Genomic DNA, 15,976 nt, shown 5'->3' on the forward strand with positions numbered 1-15,976 from the left:
CCGGCGTTGTCGCTGGCTGTTCTTGTCGCCACCTTCGCTGGTGAAGACGATGTAAGCTCCGTCTTGATGGGGTAATCGTAGTGGAGACGGCCATAGTTGTGAGGCGGCGGTGGAGGAGCCGGAGTCGGCCCAGGAGTCGGAGCACGAGGCGCAGTAGCTGCTCCTGGGGGAGCCGGCAGACCCTGTCCTTGCGACACTCGCTGTGCAAAGATACACTGTCTGAGGGTATGAGTGGCTGGCTTCGCCCCAGTATGCATCTTGCATGGCGCGTCAAGCATTTGCTCGAAGGTGAGCTTGGGCTGCCAGTTCTTTTCGCCGGTCCGCCGCAGCTGAGAGCCGGCTTGAGTAGCCGACGCGTCTTCCTCCACGCTAGCCAGCTGCTTGCTTGCGGAGCAGGAATCAAGTTGATCCGCCTTGCGCTTGTTGTTCTGGCCGCCTCAGTTATCGCCAGCCGGCTTGGGAGTAGCAAGTGTGGGGACAATCTTGTGTGAGGCGGTGACCTTGACCCGCATTGCGGAGTCGGCCGTGATGTACTTGTCCGCCTTGGCCATGAGCACCGCGAGAGAGGTGGGCTCGGAGCACATGAGCTTGTGCTTGAGTAGAGTGCCGTCTCGGCAGCCGTCGATGAATTATTGAATGGCTTGTACCTCATGCACTCCTTCGCATGAGTTGCGCAGCTCTGTCCAACGCGTGATGTAGTCGCGAAGGGGTTCGTCGGGCCTCTGGACGCATATGGCCAGCTCGCGAGGCCGACCAGGGCGCTTGTAGGTGCCAGTGAAGTTGCGGACGAATGCCTCCTCGAAATCAACCCAGGAGTTGACGATGCCGGCTGGAAGGCTGTTGAGGCATATCCTAGCCAAGACGGCCAGCATGAGAGGCATGTAACAGACGCCTACGCGCTTGTTACCCCTGGCGATGCCGACTGCGGTGGTGTAGTCGATCAGCCAATCTTCTGGCTTGGCTGTGCCGTTATATTTGGGGGTGTCCCGAGGGAAAGTGAAGTCCGTGGGAAATGGCTCCCCTCGGATCTGAGGGACGAAGCTCGCCGGACCGATGGGACCATCCTCCTCAAGGAGAGCCGACTATGCCAGGAGGTTGAGGCATCTGCGAGCATCGTTGTCGCTGTGTGGGACGCGAGGGCCGATCCGAGCCGTGATCGGAAGGGTGTCCTGGGAGCTTGTGGCGTTGGCCCCCTCCCGGTACATAGGAGGAGGAACCTCACGCACCGAATCCCCCTCGTTGCCACCATCTCTACGACGTAGGCTTGAAGACGGCTCGCTCTTGCGCACGGAACGCCTGTCTTGGCTGCCCTCGCCCTTCTTGCCGGAAGTGCGATGCGAGGAAGATCCCTCGGCGTGATGACGACCACTGGGGTTGCAATGTGCTCCGGGATCGGCTCCCGGAGACTCCAATTGTGCCTGACCAGTGTCAAGAAGTGACTACTACTAATTTGTAGCGTGAAGGAGATCCTTGACCCGCTTCTCCTGAAGGACGCGCTCCTCGCCCTCCAAACTTCGCATTTCTGCCATGGCCTCCTGAGCAGCCCACAAGTTGGCCGCAGGGGTATCATAGATGGGCTGCTTGCCGCCTAGCATATCGGCAATGACCCGGTCGCAGCCACGGACCGCGCCAAGCAGCTAGGACCATCAGAAGACGGAGTGAGGCCGTAAGCGGAGCTATACTCATGATGTGCGGCCTCCATCCGGCGTTTGGCCGCGGCGATGACAATACCCTCCTCCAGGATCTGCCTGCGAGCCTTCTCGAGCGAGGCCCGTGTGTTGGTGGGGTTTGCGGAGGTGGCAATGGGCGTCTTCAAGCCGGCAAGGGCGGCATGAAGCATGTCGGCTGATCCCGCAGCAGGATCAGCCGCATCTGTTGGCGCCTTGCCGTGAGTCTTGCTGGTGCCGGCGCCTCATACGTCCATTTTGCATCATGCTTTCATGTTGATATTTATTGCTTTATGGGCTGTTATATTACTTTATGGTACCATATTTATGCATTTTCGCTCTTATTTTGCAAGGTTTATTTGAAGAGGGAGAATTCAGGCAGCTGGAATTCTGGACTGGAAAAGGAGCAAATCTTAGTCCACTATTATGCACATCTCCAAATGCCGTGAAAAGTTACATGGATTTTTTTGGGATTATATAAAAAATACTGGGCGGAAGAAGTACCAGAGGGGAGCTACCAGGGCGCCACAAGTCTGGTAGCCGCCACCCCCCCTGGTGGCGGCTAGCAAACTTGTGGGCTCCCTGACGGCCCACTGGCCCCCCTCTTTTGCTATATGAAGGGTTTCATTCTAGAAAAAATCAATCAGGAGCTTTTTTGTGGTTTCTCCTCCGCCACGAGGCGGAACTTGAGCAGATCCAATGTAGAGCTCCGGCAGGATGATCCTGCCGGGGAAACTTCCCTCCCGGAGGGGGAATTCGTCGCCATCGTCATCACCAACACTCCTCTCGTCGGAGGGGAGGAATCTTCATGAACATCTTCATCATCACCATCTCCTCTCCAATCCCTAGTTCATCTCTTGTAACCAATCTACGTCTCATGACTCCGATTGGTACTTGTAAGGTTACTAGTAGTGTTGATTACTCTTTGTAGTTTATGCTAGTTGGATTACTTGGTGGAAGAGTTTATGTTTAGATCCTTGATGCTACTCATTACAACTCTGATCATGATTATGACTATGCTTTGTGAGTAGTTACTTTTGTTCCTGAGGACATGGGATAAGTCATGCTAATAATAGTCATGTGAATTTGGTATTCGTTCGGTATTTTGATATGTTGTATGTTGTCTTTTCCTCTAGTGGTGTTATGTGAACGTCGACTACATAACACTTCACGATACTTGGGCCTAGAGGAAGGCATTGGGGAGTCGTAAGTAGATGATGGGTTGCTGGACTGACAGAAGCTTAAACCCTAGTCTATGCGTTGCTTCGTAAGAGGCTGATTTGGATCCACTAGTTTAATGCTATGGTTAGACGTTGTCTTAATTCTTCTTTCGTAGTTGAGGATGCTTGCGAGAGGGGTTAATCATAAGTGGGATACTTGTCCAAGTAAGGGCAGTACCCAAGCGCCGGTCCACCCACATATCAAACTATCAAAGTAACGAACGTGAATCATATGAATAGGATGAAGTGCGATGCGAGGAAGATCCCTCGGCGTGATGACGACCACTGGGGTTGCGATTTGCTCCGGGATCGGCTCCCGGAGACTCCGATTGTGCCTGACCAGTGTCAAGAAGTGACTACTGCTAATTTGCAGCGTCAAGGAGATCCTTGAGCCGCTTCTCCCGAAGGACGCGCTCCTCGCCCTCCAAACTTGGCATTTCTACCATGGCCTCCTGAGCAGCCCACAAGTTGGCCGCAGGGGTATCGTAGATGGGCTGCTTGCCGCCTAGGATATCGGCAATGACCCGGTCGCAGCCACGGACCGCGCCAAGCAGGCTAGGACCATCAGAAGCCGGAGTGAGGCCGTAAGCGGGGCTATACTCATGATGTGCGGCCTCCATCCGGCGTTTGGCCGCGGCGATGACAATACCCTCCTCCAGGATCTGCCTGCGAGCCTTCTCGAGCGAGGCCCGTGTGTTGGTGGGGTTTTTGGAGGTGGCAATGGGCGTCTTCAAGCCGGCAAGGGCGGCATGAAGCTTGTCGGCTGATCCCGCAGCAGGATCAGCCGCATCTGCTGGCGCCTTACCGTGAGTCTTGCTGGTGCCGGCGCCTGATACGTCCATTTTGCATCATGCTTTCATGTTGATATTTATTGCTTTATGGGCTGTTATATTACTTTATGGTACCATATTTATGCATTTTCGCTCTTATTTTGCAAGGTTTATTTGAAGAGGGAGAATTCAGGCAGCTGGAATTCTGGACTGGAAAAGGAGCAAATCTTAGTCCACTATTATGCACATCTCCAAATGCCGTGAAAAGTTACATGGACTTTTTGGGATTATATAAAAAATACTGGGCGGAAGAAGTACCAGAGGGGAGCTACCAGGGCGCCACAAGTCTAGTAGCCGCCACCCCCCCTGGTGGCGGCTAGCAAGCTTGTGGGCTCCCTGACGGCCCACTGGCCCCCCTCTTTTGCTATATGAAGGGTTTCATTCTAGAAAAAATCAATCGGGAGCTTTTTCGTGGTTTCTCCTCCGCCACGAGGCGGAACTTGAGCAGATCCAATCTAGAGCTCCGGCAGGACGATCCTGCCGGGGAAACTTCCCTCCCGGAGGGGGAATTCGTCGCCATCGTCATCACCAACACTCCTCTCGTCGGAGGGGAGGCATCTTCATCAACATCTTCATCATCACCATCTCCTCTCCAATCCCTAGTTCATCTCTTGTAACCAATCTACGTCTCACGACTCTGATTGGTACTTGTAAGGTTACTAGTAGTGTTGATTACTCTTTGTAGTTTATGCTAGTTGGATTACTTGGTGGAAGAGTTTATGTTTAGATCCTTGATGCTACTCATTACAACTCTGATCATGATTATGACTATGCTTTGTGAGTAGTTACTTTTGTTCCTGAGGACATGGGATAAGTCATGCTAATAATAGTCATGTGAATTTGGTATTCGTTCGGTATTTTGATATGTTGTATGTTGTCTTTTCCTCTAGTGGTGTTATGTGAACGTCGACTACATAACACTTCACGATACTTGGGCCTAGAGGAAGGCATTGGGGAGTCGTAAGTAGATGATGGGTTGCTGGAGTGACAGAAGCTTAAACCCTAGTCTATGTGTTACTTCGTAAGAGGCTGATTTGGATCCACTAGTTTAATGCTATGGTTAGACGTTGTCTTAATTCTTCTTTCGTAGTTGAGGATGCTTGCGAGAGGGGTTAATCATAAGTGGGATACTTGTCCAAGTAAGGCAGTACCCAAGCGCCGGTCCACCCACATATCAAACTATCAAAGTAACGAACGTGAATCATATGAATAGGATGAAGTGCGATGCGAGGAAGATCCCTCGGCGTGATGACGACCACTGGGGTTGCGATGTGCTCCGGGATCGGCTCCCGGAGACTCCAATTGTGCCTGACCAGTGTCAAGAAGTGACTACTGCAAATTTGCAGCGTCAAGGAGATCGTTGACCCGCTTCTCCTGAAGGACGCGCTCCTCGCCCTCCAAACTTGGCATTTCTGCCATGGCCTCCTGAGCAGCCCACAAGTTGGCTGCAGGGGTATCGTAGATGGGCTGCTTACCGCCTAGGATATCGGCAATGACCCGGTCGCAGCCACGGACCGCGCCAAGCAGGCTAGGACCATCAGAAGCCGGAGTGAGGCCATAAGCGGAGCTATACTCATGATGTGCGGCCTCCATCCGGCGTTTGTCCGTGACGATGACAATACCCTCCTCCTGGATCTGCCTGCGAGCCTTCTCGAGCGAGGCCCGTGTGTTGGTGGGGTTTGCGGAGGTGGCAATGGGCGTCTTCAAGCCGGCAAGGGCGGCATGAAGCTTGTCGGCTGATCCCACAGCAGGATCAGCCGCATCTGCTGGCGCCTTGCCGTGAGTCTTGCTGGTGCCGGCGCCTGATACGTCCATTTTGCATCATGCTTTCATGTTGATATTTATTGCTTTATGGGCTGTTATATTACTTTATGGTACCATATTTATGCATTTTCGCTCTTATTTTGCAATGTTTATTTGAAGAGAGAGAATTCAGGCAGCTGGAATTCTGGACTGGAAAAGGAGCAAATCTTAGTCCACTATTATGCACATCTCCAAATACCGTGAAAAGTTACATGGGTTTTTTTGGGATTATATAAAAAATACTGGGCGGAAGAAGTACCAGAGGGGAGCTACCAGGGCGCCACAAGTCTGGTAGTCGCCACCCCCCCTGGTGGCGGCTAGCAAGCTTGTGGGCTCCCTGACGGCCCACTGGCCCCCCTCTTTTGCTATATGAAGGGTTTCATTCTAGAAAAAATCAATCGGGAGCTTTTTCGTGGTTTCTCCTCCGCCACGAGGCGGAACTTGGGCAGATCCAATCTAGAGCTCCGGCAGGACGATCCTGCCGGGAAAACTTCCCTCCCGGAGGGGGAATTCGTCGCCATCGTCATCACCAACACTCCTCTCGTCGGAGGGGAGGCATATTCATCAACATCTTCATCATCACCATCTCCTCTCCAATCCCTAGTTCATCTCTTGTAACCAATCTAGGTCTCACGACTCTGATTGGTACTTGTAAGGTTACTAGTAGTGTTGATTACTCTTTGTAGTTTATGCTAGTTGGATTACTTGGTGGAAGAGTTTATGTTTAGATCCTTGATGCTACTCATTACAACTCTGATCATGATTATGACTATGCTTTGTGAGTAGTTACTTTTGTTCCTGAGGACATGGGATAAGTCATGCTAATAATAGTCATGTGAATTTGGTATTCGTTCTGTATTTTGATATGTTGTATGTTGTCTTTTCCTCTAGTGGTGTTATGTGAACGTCGACTACATAACACTTCATGATACTTGGGCCTAGAGGAAGGCATTGGGGAGTCGTAAGTAGATGATGGGTTGCTGGAGTGACAGAAGCTTAAACCCTAGTCTATGTGTTGCTTCGTAAGAGGCTGATTTGGATCCACTAGTTTAATGCTATGGTTAGACGTTGTCTTAATTCTTCTTTCGTAGTTGAGGATGCTTGCGAGAGGGGTTAATCATAAGTGGGATACTTGTCCAAGTAAGGCAGTACCCAAGCGCCGGTCCACCCACATATCAAACTATCAAAGTAACGAACGTGAATCATATGAATAGGATGAAGTGCGATGCGAGGAAGATCCCTCGGCGTGATGACGACCACTGGGGTTGCGATGTGCTCCGGGATCGGCTCCCGGAGACTCCGATTGTGCCTGACCAGTGTCAAGAAGTGACTACTGCTAATTTGCAGCGTCAAGGAGATCCTTGACCCGCTTCTCCTGAAGGACGCGCTCCTCACCCTCCAAACTTGGCATTTGTGCCATGGCCTCCTAAGCAGCCCACAAGTTGGCCGCAGGGGTATCGTAGATGGGCTGCTTGCCGCCTAGGATATCGGCAATGACCCGATCGCAGCCACGGACCGCGCCAAGCAGGCTAGGACCATCAGAAGCCGGAGTGAGGCCGTAAGCGGAGCTATACTCATGATGTGCGGCCTCCATCCGGCGTTTGTCCGCGGCGATGACAATACCCTCCTCCAGGATCTGCCTGCGAGCCTTCTCGAGCGAGGCCCGTGTGTTGGTGGGTTTGCGGAGGTGGCAATGGGCGTCTTCAAGCCGGCAAGGGCGGCATGAAGCTTGTCGGCTGATCCCGCAGCAGGATCAGCCGCATCTGCTGGCGCCTTGCCGTGAGTCTTGCTGGTGCCGGCGCCTGATACGTCCATTTTGCATCATGCTTTCATGTTGATATTTATTGCTTTATGGGCTGTTATATTACTTTATGGTACCATATTTATGCATTTTCGCTCTTATTTTGCAAGGTTTACTTGAAGAGGGAGAATTCAGGCAGCTCGAATTCTGGATTGGAAAAGGAGCAAATCTTAGTCCACTATTATGCACATCTCCAAATGCCGTGAAAAGTTACATGGATTTTTTTGGGATTATATAAAAAATACTGGGCGGAAGAAGTACCAGAGGGGAGCTACCAGGGCGCCACAAGTCTGGTAGCCGCCAGCCCCCCCCCTGGTGGCGGCTAGCAAGCTTGTGGGCTCCCTGACGGCCCACTGGCCCCCCTCTTTTGCTATATGAAGGGTTTCATTCTAGAAAAAATCAATCGGGAGCTTTTTCGTGGTTTCTCCTCCGCCACGAGGCGGAACTTGAGCAGATCCAATCTAGAGCTCCGGCAGGACGATCCTGCCGGGGAAACTTCCCTCCCGGAGGGGGAATTCATCACCATCGTCATCACCAACACTCCTCTCGTCGGAGGGGAGGCATCTTCATCAACATCTTCATCATCACCATCTCCTCTCCAATCCCTAGTTCATCTCTTGTAACCAATCTACGTCTCACGACTCTGATTGGTACTTGTAAGGTTACTAGTAGTGTTGATTACTCTTTGTAGTTTATGCTAGTTGGATTACTTGGTGGAAGAGTTTATGTTTAGATCCTTGATGCTACTCATTACAACTCTGATCATGATTATGACTATGCTTTGTGAGTAGTTACTTTTGTTCCTGAGGACATGGGATAAGTCATGCTAATAATAGTCATGTGAATTTGGTATTCGTTCGGTATTTTGATATGTTGTATGTTGTCTTTTCCTCTAGTGGTGTTATGTGAACGTCGACTACATAACACTTCACAATACTTGGGCCTAGAGGAAGGCATTGGGGAGTCGTAAGTAGATGATGGGTTGCTGGAGTGACAGAAGCTTAAACCCTAGTCTATGTGTTGCTTCGTAAGAGGCTGATTTGGATCCACTAGTTTAATGCTATGGTTAGACGTTGTCTTAATTCTTCTTTCGTAGTTGAGGATGCTTGCGAGAGGGGTTAATCATAAGTGGGATACTTGTCCAAGTAAGGCAGTACCCAAGCGCCGGTCCACCCACATATCAAACTATCAAAGTAACAAACGTGAATCATATGAATAGGATGAAGTTCGATGCGAGGAAGATCCCTCGGCGTGATGACGACCACTGGGCTTGCGATTTGCTCCGGGATCGGCTCCCGGAGACTCCGATTGTGCCTGACCAGTGTCAAGAAGTGACTACTGCTAATTTGCAGCGTCAAGGAGATCCTTGACCCGCTTCTCCTGAAGGACGCGCTCCTCGCCCTCCAAACATGGCATTTCTGCCATGGCTTCCTGAGCAGCCCACAAGTTGGCCGCAGGGGTATCGTAGATGGGCTGCTTGCCGCCTAGGATATCGGCAATGACCCGGTCGCAGCCACGGACCGCGCCAAGCAGGCTAGGACCATCAGAAGCCGGAGTGAGGCCGTAAGCGGAGCTATACTCATGATGTGCGGCCTCCATCCGGCGTTTGTCCGCGGCGATGACAATACCCTCCTCCAGGATCTGCCTACGAGCCTTCTCGAGCGAGGCCCGTGTGTTGGTGGGGTTTGCGGAGGTGGAAATGGGCGTCTTCAAGCCGACAAGGGCGGCATGAAGCATGTCGGCTGATCCCGCAGCAGGATCAGCCGCATCTGCTGGCGCCTTGCCGTGAGTCTTGCTGGTGCCGGCGCCTGATACGTCCATTTTGCATCATGCTTTCATGTTGATATTTATTTCTTTATGGGCTGTTATATTACTTTATGGTACCATATTTATGCATTTTCGCTCTTATTTTGCAAGGTTTATTTGAAGAGGGAGAATTCAGGCAGCTCGAATTCTGGACTGGAAAAGGAGCAAATCTTAGTCCACTATTATGCACATCTCCAAATGCCGTGAAAAGTTACATGGATTTTTTTGGGATTATATAAAAAATACTGGGCGGAAGAAGTACCAGAGGGGAGCTACCAGGGCGCCACAAGTCTGGTAGCCGCCACCCCCCTGGTGGCGGCTAGCAAGCTTGTGGGCTCCCTGACGGCCCACTGGCCCCCCTCTTTTGCTATATGAAGGGTTTCATTCTAGAAAAAATCAATCGGGAGCTTTTTCGTGGTTTCTCCTCCGCCACGAGGCGGAACTTGAGCAGATCCAATCTAGAGCTCCGGCAGGACGATCCTGCCGGGGAAACTTCCCTCCCGGAGGGGGAATTCATCACCATCGTCATCACCAACACTCCTCTCGTCGGAGGGGAGGCATCTTCATCAACATCTTCATCATCACCATCTCCTCTCCAATCCCTAGTTCATCTCTTGTAACCAATCTACGTCTCACGACTCGGATTGGTACTTGTAAGGTTACTAGTAGTGTTGATTACTCTTTGTAGTTTATGCTAGTTGGATTACTTGGTGGAAGAGTTTATGTTTAGATCCTTGATGCTACTCATTACAACTCTGATCATGATTATGACTATGCTTTGTGAGTAGTTACTTTTGTTCCTGAGGACATGGGATAAGTCATGCTAATAATAGTCATGTGAATTTGGTATTCGTTCTGTATTTTGATATGTTGTATGTTGTCTTTTCCTCTAGTGGTGTTATGTGAACGTCGACTACATAACACTTCACGATACTTGGGCCTAGAGGAAGGCATTGGGGAGTCGTAAGTAGATGATGGGTTGCTGGAGTGACAGAAGCTTAAACCCTAGTCTATGTGTTGCTTCGTAAGAGGCTGATTTGGATCCACTAGTTTAATGCTATGGTTAGACGTTGTCTTAATTCTTCTTTCGTAGTTGAGGATGCTTGCGAGAGGGGTTAATCATAAGTGGGATACTTGTCCAAGTAAGGCAGTACCCAAGCGCCGGTCCACCCACATATCAAACTATCAAAGTAACGAACGTGAATCATATGAATAGGATGAAGTGCGATGCGAGGAAGATCCCTCGGCGTGATGACGACCACTGGGGTTGCGATGTGCTCCGGGATCGGCTCCCGGAGACTCCGATTGTGCCTGACCAGTGTCAAGAAGTGACTACTGCTAATTTGCAGCGTCAAGGAGATCCTTGACCCGCTTCTCCTGAAGGACGCGCTCCTCACCCTCCAAACTTGGCATTTGTGCCATGGCCTCCTAAGCAGCCCACAAGTTGGCCGCAGGGGTATCGTAGATGGGCTGCTTGCCGCCTAGGATATCGGCAATGACCCGGTCGCAGCCACGGACCGCGCCAAGCAGGCTAGGACCATCAGAAGCCGGAGTGAGGCCGTAAGCGGAGCTATACTCATGATGTGCGGCCTGCATCCGGCGTTTGTCCGCGGCGATGACAATACCCTCCTCCAGGATCTGCCTGCGAGCCTTCTCGAGCGAGGCCCGTGTGTTGGTGGGTTTGCGGAGGTGGCAATGGGCGTCTTCAAGCCGGCAAGGGCGGCATGAAGCTTGTCGGCTGATCCCGCAGCAGGATCAGCCGCATCTGCTGGCGCCTTGCCGTGAGTCTTGCTGGTGCCGGCGCCTGATACGTCCATTTTGCATCATGCTTTCAGGTTGATATTTATTGCTTTATGGGCTGTTATATTACTTTATGGTACCATATTTATGCATTTTCGCTCTTATTTTGCAAGGTTTACTTGAAGAGGGAGAATTCAGGCAGCTCGAATTCTGGATTGGAAAAGGAGAAAATCTTAGTCCACTATTATGCACATCTCCAAATGCCGTGAAAAGTTACATGGATTTTTTTGGGATTATATAAAAAATACTGGGCGGAAGAAGTACCAGAGGGGAGCTACCAGGGCGCCACAAGTCTGGTAGCCGCCAGCCCCCCCCCCTGGTGGCGGCTAGCAAGCTTGTGGGCTCCCTGACGGCCCACTGGCCCCCCTCTTTTGCTATATGAAGGGTTTCATTCTAGAAAAAATCAATCGGGAGCTTTTTCGTGGTTTCTCCTCCGCCACGAGGCGGAACTTGAGCAGATCCAATCTAGAGCTCCGGCAGGACGATCCTGCCGGGGAAACTTCCCTCCCGGAGGGGGAATTCATCACCATCGTCATCACCAACACTCCTCTCGTCGGAGGGGAGGCATCTTCATCAACATCTTCATCATCACCATCTCCTCTCCAATCCCTAGTTCATCTCTTGTAACCAATCTACGTCTCACGACTCTGATTGGTACTTGTAAGGTTACTAGTAGTGTTGATTACTCTTTGTAGTTTATGCTAGTTGGATTACTTGGTGGAAGAGTTTATGTTTAGATCCTTGATGCTACTCATTACAACTCTGATCATGATTATGACTATGCTTTGTGAGTAGTTACTTTTGTTCCTGAGGACATGGGATAAGTCATGCTAATAATAGTCATGTGAATTTGGTATTCGTTCGGTATTTTGATATGTTGTATGTTGTCTTTTCCTCTAGTGGTGTTATGTGAACGTCGACTACATAACACTTCACAATACTTGGGCCTAGAGGAAGGCATTGGGGAGTCGTAAGTAGATGATGGGTTGCTGGAGTGACAGAAGCTTAAACCCTAGTCTATGTGTTGCTTCGTAAGAGGCTGATTTGGATCCACTAGTTTAATGCTATGGTTAGACGTTGTCTTAATTCTTCTTTCGTAGTTGAGGATGCTTGCGAGAGGGGTTAATCATAAGTGGGATACTTGTCCAAGTAAGGCAGTACCCAAGCGCCGGTCCACCCACATATCAAACTATCAAAGTAACAAACGTGAATCATATGAATAGGATGAAGTTCGATGCGAGGAAGATCCCTCGGCGTGATGACGACCACTGGGCTTGCGATTTGCTCCGGGATCGGCTCCCGGAGACTCCGATTGTGCCTGACCAGTGTCAAGAAGTGACTACTGCTAATTTGCAGCGTCAAGGAGATCCTTGACCCGCTTCTCCTGAAGGACGCGCTCCTCGCCCTCCAAACATGGCATTTCTGCCATGGCTTCCTGAGCAGCCCACAAGTTGGCCGCAGGGGTATCGTAGATGGGCTGCTTGCCGCCTAGGATATCGGCAATGACCCGGTCGCAGCCACGGACCGCGCCAAGCAGGCTAGGACCATCAGAAGCCGGAGTGAGGCCGTAAGCGGAGCTATACTCATGATGTGCGGCCTCCATCCGGCGTTTGTCCGCGGCGATGACAATACCCTCCTCCAGGATCTGCCTACGAGCCTTCTCGAGCGAGGCCCGTGTGTTGGTGGGGTTTGCGGAGGTGGAAATGGGCGTCTTCAAGCCGACAAGGGCGGCATGAAGCATGTCGGCTGATCCCGCAGCAGGATCAGCCGCATCTGCTGGCGCCTTGCCGTGAGTCTTGCTGGTGCCGGCGCCTGATACGTCCATTTTGCATCATGCTTTCATGTTGATATTTATTGCTTTATGGGCTGTTATATTACTTTATGGTACCATATTTATGCATTTTCGCTCTTATTTTGCAAGGTTTATTTGAAGAGGGAGAATTCAGGCAGCTCGAATTCTGGACTGGAAAAGGAGCAAATCTTAGTCCACTATTATGCACATCTCCAAATGCCGTGAAAAGTTACATGGATTTTTTTGGGATTATATAAAAAATACTGGGCGGAAGAAGTACCAGAGGGGAGCTACCAGGGCGCCACAAGTCTGGTAGCCGCCACCCCCCTGGTGGCGGCTAGCAAGCTTGTGGGCTCCCTGACGGCCCACTGGCCCCCCTCTTTTGCTATATGAAGGGTTTCATTCTAGAAAAAATCAATCGGGAGCTTTTTCGTGGTTTCTCCTCCGCCACGAGGCGGAACTTGAGCAGATCCAATCTAGAGCTCCGGCAGGACGATCCTGCCGGGGAAACTTCCCTCCCGGAGGGGGAATTGATCGCCATCGTCATCACCAACACTCCTCTCGTCGGAGGGGAGGCATCTTCATCAACATCTTCATCATAACCATCTCCTCTCCAATCCCTAGTTCATCTCTTGTAACCAATCTACGTCTCACGACTCGGATTGGTACTTGTAAGGTTACTAGTAGTGTTGATTACTCTTTGTAGTTTATGCTAGTTGGATTACTTGGTGGAAGAGTTTATGTTTAGATCCTTGATTCTACTCATTACAACTCTGATCATGATTATGACTATGCTTTGTGAGTAGTTACTTTTGTTCCTAAGGACATGGGATAAGTCATGCTAATAATAGTCATGTGAATTTGGTATTCGTTCGGTATTTTGATATGTTGTATGTTGTCTTTTCCTCTAGTGGTGTTATGTGAACGTCGACTACATAACACTTCACGATACTTGGGCCTTGAGGAAGGCATTGGGGAGTCGTAAGTAGATGATGGGTTGCTGGAGTGACAGAAGCTTAAACCCCAGTCTATGCGTTGCTTCATAAGAGGCTGATTTGGATCCACTAGTTTAATGCTATGGTTAGACGTTGTCTTAATTCTTCTTTCGTAGTTGAGGATGCTTGCGAGAGGGGTTAATCATAAGTGGGATACTTTTCCAAGTAAGGGCAGTACCCAAGCGCCGGTCCACCCACACATCAAACTATCAAAGTAACGAACGTGAATCATATGAATAGGATGAAGTGTGATGCGAGGAAGATCCCTCGGCGTGATGACGACCACTGGGGTTGCGATGTGCTCCGGGATCGGCTCCCGGAGACTCCGATTGTGCCTGACCAGTGTCAAGAAGTGACTACTGCTAATTTGCAGCGTCAAGGAGATCCTTGACCCGCTTCTCCTGAAGGACGCGCTCCTCGCCCTCCAAACATGGCATTTCTGCCATGGCCTCCTGAGCAGCCCACAAGTTGGCCGCAGGGGTATCGTAGATGGGCTGCTTGCCGCCTAGGATATCGGCAATGACCCGGTCGCAGCCACGGACCGCGCCAAGCAGGCTAGGACCATCAGAAGCCGGAGTGAGGCCGTAAGCGGAGCTATACTCATGATGTGCGGCCTCCATCCGGCGTTTGGCCGCGGTGATGACAATACCCTCCTCCAGGATCTGCCTGCGAGCCTTCTCGAGCGAGGCCCGTGTGTTGGTGGGGTTTGCGGAGGTGGCAATGGGCGTCTTCAAGCCGGCAAGGGCGGCATGAAGCATGTCGGCTGATCCCGCAGCAGGATGAGCCGCATCTGCTGGCGCCTTGCCGTGAGTCTTGCTGGTGCCGGCGCCTGATACGTACATTTTGCATCATGCTTTCATGTTGATATTTATTTCTTTATGGGCTGTTATATTATTTTATGGTACCATATTTATGCATTTTCGCTCTTATTTTGCAAGGTTTATTTGAAGAGGGAGAATTCAGGCAGCTGGAATTCTGGACTGGAAAAGGAGCAAATGTTAGTCCACTATTATGCACATCTCCAAATGCCGTGAAAAGTTACATGGATTTTTTTGGGATTATATAAAAAATACTGGGCGGAAGAAGTACCAGAGGGGAGCTACCAGGGCGCCACAAGTCTGGTAGCCGCCACCCCCCCTGGTGGCGGCTATCAAACTTGTGGGCTTCCTGACGGCCCACTGGCCCCCCTCTTTTGCTATATGAAGGGTTTCATTCTAGAAAAAATCAATCAGGTGCTTTTTCGTGGTTTCTCCTCCGCCACGAGGCGGAACTTGAGCAGATCCAATCTAGAGCTCCGGCAGGATGATCCTGCCGGGGAAACTTCCCTCCCGGAGGGGGAATTCATCGCCATCGTCATCACCAACACTCCTCTCGTCGGAGGGGAGGAATCTTCATCAACATCTTCATCATCACCATCTCCTCTCCAATCCCTAGTTCATCTCTTGTAACCAATCTACGTCTCATGACTCCGATTGGTACTTGTAAGGTTACTAGTAGTCTTGATTACTCTTTGTAGTTTATGCTAGTTGGATTACTTGGTGGAAGAGTTTATGTTTAGATCCTTGATGCTACTCATTACAACTCTGATCATGATTATGACTATGCTTTGTGAGTAGTTACTTTTGTTCCTGAGGACATGGGATAAGTCATGCTAATAATAGTCATGTGAATTTGGTATTCGTTCGGTATTTTGATATGTTGTATGTTGTCTTTTCCTCTAGTGGTGTTATGTGAACGTCGACTACATAACACTTCACGATACTTGGGCCTAGAGGAAGGCATTGGGGAGTCGTAAGGAGATGATGGGTTCCTGGAGTGACAGAAGCTTAAACCCTAGTCTATGCGTTGCTTCACAAGAGGCTGATTTGGATCCACTAGTTTAATGCTATGGTTAGACGTTGTCTTAATTCTTCTTTCGTAGTTGAGGATGCTTGCGAGAGGGGTTAATCATAAGTGGGATACTTGTCCAAGTAAGGGCAGTACCCAAGCGCCGGTCCACCCACATATCAAACTATCAAAGTAACGAACGTGAATCATATGAATAGGATGAAGTGCGATGCGAGGAAGATCCCTCGGCGTGATGACGACCACTGGGGTTGCGATGTGCTCCGGGATCGGCTCCCGGAGACTCCGATTGTGCCTGACCAGTGTCAAGAAGTGACTACTGCTAATTTGCAGCGTCAAGGAGATCCTTGACCCGCTTCTCCTGAAGGACGCGCTCCTCGCCCTCCAAACTTGGCATTTCTACTATGGCCTCCTGAG

This window comes from Hordeum vulgare, chromosome 7H (assembly GCF_904849725.1).
Source record: "Hordeum vulgare subsp. vulgare chromosome 7H, MorexV3_pseudomolecules_assembly, whole genome shotgun sequence".
Taxonomy (NCBI): Eukaryota; Viridiplantae; Streptophyta; class Magnoliopsida; order Poales; family Poaceae; genus Hordeum; species Hordeum vulgare.